The 9,962-nt window shown below is 49.8% G+C and overlaps 1 long non-coding RNA gene across 1 annotated transcript; it reads right to left on the reverse strand.

Moving 5' to 3' along the window:
- Positions 1-273: 273 nt before the first annotated feature.
- On the reverse strand, positions 274-2,391 carry LOC111817223. The gene is made up of 3 exons (XR_002821473.1): positions 2,310-2,391; positions 683-743; positions 274-457 (listed from the first exon to the last, which is right to left on the reverse strand). It is a non-coding gene; the product is annotated as an uncharacterized LOC111817223 (long non-coding RNA).
- Between the last annotated feature and the right edge of the window lie 7,571 nt (positions 2,392-9,962).

Genomic DNA, 9,962 nt, shown 5'->3' on the forward strand with positions numbered 1-9,962 from the left:
GGTGCTCCCTTTCCTCTCCTGCACCTGGCCCTCCTCCTCTGCCAGATGGCACTCAAAGTTAGCATGCAGGAGTGCAGCCCCAGGGGTTCAGAGCTCTCCCGAGAACCCTGGTCACCTCGTGCCCAGGCCCTGAGCTCGCAGCCCCCGGCTCCTCTGATTCCAGAGATTGTGGAGACTTCCTCCAAAAGGAGGACCCTGAAAAGGACAAGAGGAAGCTGAAACCTCCTCTGTGGCTGACTCCTGACCCTGACTTCTTTCTGCTTCTCGGCTCCACGGACCTCTGGGACAGCCTTTGCAGTGGGGCCCTCTGGAAACAGCACCCCTGGTCCCTAAGAGAAGTCATGCCTCCTGTGGTCTGGCTAAGCTTGGTCACATCCACAGTGCAGGGCGGCCAGACCGGTGCCTTCAGAGAGGGACCCCAGCCTTCGGACATAAAGTGAGTGCTTGGAGGTCCAGCCTGCAATGCAGTGAATTTTTTTTTTTTAGCCAGGAATCAAACTCAGGACCTCCTGCTTGCCAGGCAGGTGCTGTGCGCTGAGTTACAGCCCCAGCCCTGAAAGACTCTTTATGAAGGAGATAATTCTCCTCTGTGGAGTTTCTAAGGTGCAGAAAAATTAGGGGCCATTTTAGGAAAGGAGGACTATAAGAGGCAGTTTACAAAAATAAATAACAAAAGATTTACCTTTAGGTCATCATTCATTGGCAGTTTGAAAATGTCTGATGCTGGGGCATGAGTGAACTATCTGCAGAAGTAAAGTGAGATCCTGTCAGCGCAGGGCAGGATCCTAAGACAGGACAGGATGTCTAAGAGTGTGAGACTGTCTTCTGCTACAGTTTGGGTGTTGAATGTCCCAAAGACCCAGGAGTTGAAGGATTGGCTCCCAGCCTTGGAGAGGCTGGGAGCTGTGGAGGCTTCAAGAGGTGGGGCCTGCTGGGAGGCGGCAGGTCACAGGGCCCACCCCTCCTCTCTTTCTGGTTCCCAGAAGCCTCCAGGTGAGTTGCTTCACCACATATGCTGCCGCGATGTTCTGCCCCTCTACAGAGTCATTGGGTCCTTCCAACCATGGACCGAACCTTCAAAACTATGAGTCTAAATAAACCTTTCCTCTCACGGATGCCTGAGGTACTTGTTGTAGTAGCAGAAAACTTTCTAACATATTTTTTCTTTCTTTTGCCCTATTGAAGCAAGACGGAAAGAAAAAAAGCTTTCCAAGCTTTGAACAATCCCCCTTGAACCACCCTCTTCCCTCTGGCTGTAACTTCCTTTTCTGTTACAAGATAAGATTTGCAACTATGTGCCTGTGAACAAGGCATTGTGTCCTGGGATCTACCTTCTTTCCAGGAATACAAACAAGGGTGACAGCTGATTTCATGTAAACACTGTAAGCATAGCGCTGTGACATCCTGAAATTTGTCTTCTTAGATGGCTGAGTCACAAAACTACCGGGCCTTGTCCTGTTCCACATAAACTTGTTTCCTTGTTTCCCAGCCATAAGTTCCATCTTGAAGTCTCCTCCCCTTTGTCCAAATGTGTAAAATTAGAGCCTTTTCTTTGCTCTGACGCCTTTGGGGCACGAGTCTGCTGGGCCTGTGTCTACCTAAAACCCAAAACATGTTCCTGCTTTTCCCTGCTGGTCTCTCTGCTCTCTTGGATTCTGTGCAGTATAGTTCCTCAACATCATTGCCAAGTGCATAGTCTGTCACTGGCTGGCTCATTTGAGAAATGCTTACTGAACTCACATCATGGGCCACAGACACTGAAGCGGCGTCCATGTGACACTGATTTTAGCTCTGTCCCAACTCACTACTCCTCACCAGTTCTATACTGGAATAATCAACAAATACTTACTAGAAATGCCCATCTAGTGCCAGGCAGTGTCTTAGGCCGGGGACGACACAGAGGCAGCCACCCCCACCTTGCACGAGTGGAGCAGCTGGACGGTGCTGCAGGAAAGGAAGGGCAAGTGCAAGAAGCAGCCAGGGTGTATCACAGCCAAGCCAGGAAAGGCGGGCGGGCAGGCTCCAAAAGTCCTGCCTCTGAAGGAGCGGACGGATTCACATTCTCTTGTAGATTGGGAATTCACTGAACAGCTTGCAATCAGGGTGTCCAAAATGAATAACAGACCAGGGCTTTTATGTCTTGTTTTTGTTTCAGACAGGGTTTCACTATGTAGTCCAGCTGGTCACTAGCATTGATCCTCCTGCCTCAGCCTCTTGAGTGCTGGATGTATAGGCGAGCACTGCCACGCTTGGCTCAGGCCAGGGCCTCGTCCCCCTGCCTAGCCCATAGGCATGTTCTTGCTACTTACCTGTTGCAGAGGCAGAGCCCAGGCGGCTCCCTGAGACCAGATGCAAATGACCAACCTGACAGCTGTCAGTAATCCCCTGAGACTCCTCACCTTGGACCTGTGATCACAAAGCTGTGCTGTCAGGGGCCGGGGAGATGGCTCAGTAGAATAAGTGCTTGCCTGGCAAGTGCAAGGGCCTGAGTTCAATCCCCAGTTCTGCCAAAAACAAAACAAACAAAACCCAAAAGCTGGGTTGCTGTTAAAGTGGCTTGCACCTTGACTGGGGCTGGGGTTCACAGACACAATCTCACTGCAGCCGCTGTCTCAGGCCAGCGCCAGACCTGCTGTCACCAACTCTGCCACTTTTCCCCTTCCTGTGTCCAGCAAGGACAGGAACAGCAGGACTGAGTGATCCGAAGGTGTGGCTGTTCTGCTCCTTCCCCGAGGAAATCTGGCTTCCCAGACACAGCAGACCTGGCCCCTTAGGGCTGGCCCTGGCTTCTCTTTCTGCATCTAGTTCTCCCAAACCAGCCACAGGCTCTTAGTGAAAAGCATACTGACACTTCCTACCCTCACTCTGAAGTGTCACTGTTTTTTTCCCTTCCTTCCCCCTCCTTTTCTTTTCTTTTGTTTTTTTTGGGACAGGATCTTGCTATGTGGTTCAGGCTGACCTTGAACTCACTGTGCAGTCCTCCTGCTTTAGCCTTCACAGTGCTGGGACTTCCAGCGTGCACCACTAGGCCTGGCTTGACTGTTTCCCTTCATAACTGTGCAGGACTGTCGTCCCTCTGCATCCGCCTGTGGCACAGGTGGCTGGCTGGCTGAGGACAGGATATTCATCTGTAAGGCCAGCCCCACCCTCCTGTCCTGGCTGAGAAACCTCTCTGTCTCGGAGCCAGCTGCAGGATTTCCCGAGGAGCTTGAACCTAAGGGGACCTGGATGTGTCAAGCACCAGGACACAGTTTAGGGGGCTGCCCTAAACCCTGAAAGAAATCAGCCCCAGGCCCGGCCCCAGCCCCAAGCCAAATGCCCCAAGAAACTTCCTCCTCTCCTTTTCGTTCCTCTCCCCTTCTCCCCTCCCTCCCCCTCCACCCATGTTTTCCCTCTTTTTCTTTGACAGAGTCTCCCTATATTGTCCAGACCAGCTCAAACAATGTAGCACAGGACGCTCACACGCTACAGCAGTGCCCCTGCTCAGCCTCTGGGGGCTGGGGTCACAGGCACGCGCCTCCATTCTTGGCCCCTTAAACCATCATAAACTCTGTCCCGACTGCACTGTCGGGGACACCCCTGGCGGACCAGCCCTCTCTCTGCATGCCCCTACCAAGGGTTTCTCAGAGCTCTGCAAATTCCCCCAATAAATCCTTCAGGCCAGTTCTCCTGGCGTTCAGGGTTTCTATCTTGGAGTCCCCAGTGGCCCCACCTAGGGACAGTTCGGGGCCCTCGCTTGGGGCAGTGCCCGCCACAGGTTCTGACAGAATGAGCACTGCTTTTTATTTCTGTTTCCTAATTTTTCATCCCAGAGCCAATGAAGAAATGCATGATTCTATTGCATTGCTTGCAGCAAAGTGAATGCGCACGAGCTGGCTGCTGGTGACGTCCTCCTTGATGTGTTTCTCTCTCTCCTTCTTCTTTTCCATCTTTCCTGTGGTACTAGGCACTGCTCCCAGGACCTTGTCACTGAGCTACATTGTCAGCCCTTTACTATTACTCTTTTTAAAAATTTGAGGCAGAGTGTCGCTGAGGTGCCTCGGCAGGGCGGGAGCTTGTGATGTGCCTGCCTCAGCCTCCCAGAGTGCCGGGACTACAGGCGTGTGTGTGCCACTGAAGGCCACCTGCATGCTGGCCTTGAAGCGCCTTGCATCATGTGCACATCCTTACAATAATTTCCCTGTCCTTTTCTCCCTAAGCTGTTCTCAAATTGATTTTTGTTATTTGCAACTGAAAATATCCTCACTGGAAGTGACCACGTGTGCCTACAGAGTTGGATCGTCATATCGATCGGTACATTTTCACTGTCCATAAATTTTAGGTCATGGAAAACGCATTGTGGGTTGGACATAGCTGAGATGTGATGCGGAGAGTTTGCCTTCCTCGGGAATTGCTCGGAGACAAGGAACTGTACCTCAGACTGAGTTGGACAAAACCCAGAGCGCACAGGCGCACAGGATGGAAATGTCTAGGGGAAGAATTGTGGGTATCTCCCACTGCCAAATGACGGTAGGTTCAGCCACTTACAACGCCCATTTGTTTTTGGGTTTTTTTTTCAAGTCATGACCATTTAATTCAGATCACATAACTTGAGCTACACACCCAGCATATAACCTTCTTATATTATGTAACTGCAAATACAGTTTCTTTTCAGGGCATCAGTGCAGCTAAGTTGGAATTGTCTAAATAAACTTCTTTTTAAAAAAAAATAAACTTCCAATGCCACTTTTAAAGTATTATAAATAGACTATTATAAATAGTATTATAAATATTGAAAATAAATGTAAATATTACTTCTTTTTTAGGACTAATGATAAATGATGAGGTAGAATAGCTTCAGCAGATTGCCCAGCCCTAGACCCCTAAATTAAGTTTGCACTGGCTTTCGATACTGGCGGCTTCTTAGGAGTGAGAGGTCTGTGTGGCTGGGCACCCACTCTTTAATGAAAAGACTTGCATTTACTTCTTCAAATGGTTCAATCTCACTAACACATAAGCCCTTAGCAGACCCCTAATAAAAGACCAATTTGTAGAACTGGGTCATTTCCATGTTTTTACAATTTAGTGAATAGTTTTCTTGATGAGTGTAGTCCTGAGAGCTGTTCAGCAGTCTTCAAGTTATGGTTTTCCTGACTGCTCTGTAGCCTTCAGTAAGTGTAAGAAGTCACTGTATGAAACATCCGTCAGACTAGTAAGACTGCAGCCATCATTGTCAGGATTGCTGGTCACCTGGGCACATTTAGCCCAGATAAGCTTGCCTCCTTGCGTCACAAGGCCCAACTCGCTCACGTTCTCCTCAATCACTGTTCCTTTGGTAAGAACACCCAAAGTTGTATACAGTGGCGAGGAAGGATTCTTTTTCACGCTAAGTATTGGCAGGCAAAGATGGCTTTCAGTTCAGGATGTGTTACACGGGTCTTCTTAAAACGTAAGCCCATTGGCCTAATGAATAGTCCATATTTAGGTGGTTTTCTTGTAAAGCCATCTCCAACAGAGCAGACATTAGTAACCATCCTCTTCCATGCCTTTTTGTTTTTTTCTTTCCAGTTTGAGTAACTTTTAATACTCCCATCTCTCCTTGGGCACGAACTTTGGGCAGAGGAACTTCCCATTTGCCATTTGCCTTTTCTTTTCATTTTTGTTTAATCATGTTGGAAGGTACTTTTGCATGAGCCTGTCCCTCTCTGTCCAGCAGGGAGGCAGGTTCTGCTCCTCGTGGGGTCTTCTCATCATTCTTTTGTTTGGTTTTTCTTTTTATATGCATCGTGTTGGGTTTTTTTTTTTTTTTTTTTTTTTGTGGAACCGGGGATTGAACTCAGGCCCTTGTGCTTGCCAGGCAAGCGTTTATTCTACTGAGCCATCTCCCTGGCCCTTCATACATCTTGATAGTGTTCTTCATTTATATTTTCTCTGTGTTCACTGTTCGTGGTAGAGCCTTCAGGCCAATCTTTTTTTTTTTTTTTTTTTTTTTGCCTTCTTTGAATGCTCATGAGCCTCTTGACTTTCCTCCTTTCTCTTTTTCCCATGGTAATCCAAGCGGTACCCAGAGCGTTTATGGTGTAATTCAATATATTCATTCTGTGGCACGATGACAGCTGTAGAGCCACCGTGGGCAGCCTCAGGTGTGCAAAGAAAAGTCCTGACTTTGGGTGTCCCAGACACATGAGCTGCCTCTGTGCAGCCGGCAACAGGAAAGGAAAGCCCATTTGTCACCCATCAGTGCAGGACTGAAACTGCCACCAGCCCAGCTAGACCTCAGCAAGTGATTGAAGAATAACCTTCTCTCGACCTTTCCCAGCACTCAGAAGGCTGAGGCAGGAAGACCGCTGAGATTTGAACGCAGGCTATGCTAAGATAGTGACTTCAAGTCCAGCCTGAACTCCGTAGCGAGATTCTGTCTCAAAAAACAACCAAAGAAAAAGCATTCATTTCTGGCGGAATCCAGCTCCTCAGAATTGTAGGGCCGCTTGAGAGCATAGTGGTGTACCCCGTAGTCCTAGCACTTCAGAGGCTGAGGAAGGAGAACTGCCCTGAGTTTGAGGCCAGCCTGCATTACAAAGTGAGTTCAAGGCCAGCTTGGCCTACGTAGTGACACCTTGTCTCAAAAGACAAGGGAGAAGGCACACTTATGTCTGGTAATCTGATTTGAAGACAACAATGTAGGACTGAAAGCTGTTTCTTTTCTGGCTGGGCTGTGCTCTAAGCTCCCAGGTGTCCCCCAGAGGCCTATCCCCCCACCCCCACTTCCCCTTCGCCCCACAATGGCTCACAACACCTATGCCTGTTTCCTTGCAGACCCACGGGGTGACTCCTTGCTTTCCCTTCGTGGCGCGTGGGATTATGTCACCTCCAGTAATCTGCCAATCTGCGCTGACCGCTGCAGGCCACGATCCCTTCCCAGCCGGCCCTGGGTGAGGCCAGCGTTGTGTCCCTGGGGGCACCTACACAGTGAGTTTTTCCAGAGAGAAAAAGAGTTTATTTACAAAGCAGCCAAGTACAGAGCTGGGTGAGCAGCGCTTGGGGACGTTTATGGGACAGAGAAGCAAGGTCTCGGTGGGCAGTGTGGGCAGCAGCGGCTGCAGGACCCGGCCGGCTACGGACCTGACGGAACACGGAGTGCACGATGCTGTGACGGGCAGTGGGGCTCGGAGCCTTCTGCCGTCGCGGCCACCCCTGGACGCCGCATGTCAAGGCAGAGAGGCAGTGGTTTCCACGCAAACGACCTTGTGGTAGCTGAGAAGCAGAGACCGCGGCCACCACCAGCTTTAGACGCGCGCGGCGGCGGGTGCCAGCGTGGTGCAGCTCAGCGGCCCGGCCCCATTTGGTGCTTCCTTTTGAAAGTTGATTATGGCTATAATTCTAATTTTTATTAGCACATAATAATTACACACACGGTGGGGCTGGCGCACGTACCGAACAGCCTAACGCTTTGTCCTCCCTCCCTCCCCGTCTTTGCATCCCCTCCCCGCCCCTTGCACACGGTCCATCTCCCTGAACTGTGATCTATGTTCTATTATGCTCTGCATTTGTGCTTCGGGTTTGTCCTAGAAGAGAAGCCACGTGACTCGGACGCATGTGCATAAACAGCGTCGCTTAGGTGGTGTGAGAAACCGGAAGTGTAAGTGTAAGGACAAAATCTATCACAGATATTGGGGAATGGGAAGAAAATGTTCAACTAGCAAGGTGGGGTTCGGAGAGGAGGGAAGGGACGAGAGGAAAAGAAAAAAGAAAAAAAAAAGAAAAGAAAAGAAAAGAAGAAAAAAAGGGGGCCAGGGAGATAGTTCAGTTGAATAAGCACTTACCTGGCAAGTGCAAGGGCCTGAGTTCAATCCCTGGCTCTGCAAGAAAGAAAGAAAGAAAGAAAGAAAGAAAGAAAGAAAGAAAGAAAGAAAGAAAGTGGAAAAAAGCTTTCGTAGCTAAGGAGAAGAGGGTTCAAGGGAGGGCACAGGCATAGGAGCAAATGAGGAAGGAAGCAGGGTATACACCTGCGCAGGTACAAATTCTCTATGATGAAAGCGATCATTCGGTGTATCTCAAATGTGCCAATGGAATTTTTAAAAGCGCACACACATAAAAAGAGAAAGTAAGTGAAGTTGAAGCATGTGTGTTTGATTCTTTCACTTGGCACTGTGGGCTCAAGGTGCATCCATTTTCCTACAAATGACTTTGAAAAAAAAATCTGATTTGTTTTTAATGAAGTATTATGGTCACGTGCAAATCTGTGCTCAGGCTGTACCTTTGCCGCCTTCATCCACCTAATGAGCTGACAGGAAGCACTGTCACCAAGCGGTCCCTGGCCAAGGCCTCTGGGATCCTGGGGTACCCTGGAACCTGGATCTGGGGCGTGACCTCCCTCCCCAGGCTTACCTGCCCACTGGACACACCGCTAGTGTAAGAGATGCGTGGTGCGTGTGCTGAACTTGCACACTTCTCGCAGCCCACACATTCAGATGTACACCAGACAGCATCAACGATGCCAGATCCAGGCCGTTTTCTGTCTTTCCCTTCTCTCATCTCTGTCTCTTCTCGTCATTGTTGTACAACTTCTTTCTGATTTCTTCCTCTATTCCTCTTCCCCCATCCCTTTGGTTTTTTGAGATAGGGTCTCTCCGTGCAGTTCAGGCTGGCCTTGAACTCCCTGTGTAATTCAGACTGGCCTCACACTCAGGCAATCCCCCTGCCTCAGCCTCCTGAGTGCTGGAATCGCTGGTGTGCGCCACTGTGCCCAGCAACTTTCTCTGTTCTAAGGGATAATACCAGCCAGGTGTGTGTTCATAGGCCGGCCTGAACTGTATAGCGAGAAATTGTCACAAAACAAAAGCAACAATCACAAAATACATAATGCCTTCAACTAAATGAACTGTACACCTTCCAGGGGAATGAACACCCTAGGGTGCTGGGGAAAGGTGGACCTCAGTGTGAAGGAAAAAAATGAAAAAAATGAAGCAGGGGACAGAAGCCTGCTCTGCCTTCAAAGAGGTGGGCTGGCGCAGGCAGCCAGTGGCAAGGACAGTCCAAGATTGCAGGATCAAACCACAGAGCAGGGAAGGACCACTGTGCCCCAAAACCTCTGTGGGAACTTAGCAGATGTTGGGGCCAATCCAGCATACAGGGCCAAATGCACAGGTAGGCTGTCATTCGGGTAACTTTCCTGCATTTGCTTTAACAACACACGAAGATCGCAGCCCGGGGCAGAGACCTAAGATGGGAGGAAGGGGGCAGGGATAAGCACGGAGTGAGAAGGTGCAGGAGCCTGCCTCCCAATCTGATGTCGGGCTGGATGGGTCTCCATCCCATGTACCCACGCGGGCCCCTCTTTGTGAGCATAAAGGCCTTTCCTAGGGCCAGCAAGCTTCTGCCTGAGTCTTATGCTGGGGTGGGTGTCACAGGGTCAGGAAGAGCAGATCCACACAGCGGCACGAGTGCCGCTCCTGCCCTCTCCAGCTCTGTCACCTCCTGGCAGCCAGGGGGCCCTGCGTGCGGGCAATCCCTTCCCAGATGTTACCTGCTGGCCAGGCGAGTGCAGAGTCAGGCGCTGCACCTGCCTTTCTCCTTGCAAACAAAACTGTGGTGGGCGAGGCCCACAGCTACATGCCTTGCTCTGTTATTTTATTTGAAAGTAAATGTCAGTTTAAACATGGAAAAAGAGCTTGCTCATTCTTGTTCTGCAGGCCTGGTGCCTCAGTATTTCATTAGACCCCCTGGCTGGATATTTAGATTCTTCTGTCTTTTGTTACTGTAGAAAAAATAGAACCATCCACTTGCACATACATGAATGCATCCTCAGTGTGTGTGTGTGTGCGTGTATGCGCAGGCATGTGCACGGTACTGGGGGTTGAGCCCAGCAGCTATGCCCTGAGCTATTTCTTTAGCCCTTCTTTATTTGGAGATACTAAGTTATTTGGGCTCTTTGTGAATCCTCCTGCCTCAGCCTCCCAGAGTTCTGGGATCTCAGAAAGAAA

Source organism: Octodon degus, unplaced genomic scaffold, assembly GCF_000260255.1.
Source record: "Octodon degus isolate 3935 unplaced genomic scaffold, OctDeg1.0 scaffold00004, whole genome shotgun sequence".
Taxonomy (NCBI): domain Eukaryota; kingdom Metazoa; phylum Chordata; class Mammalia; order Rodentia; family Octodontidae; genus Octodon; species Octodon degus.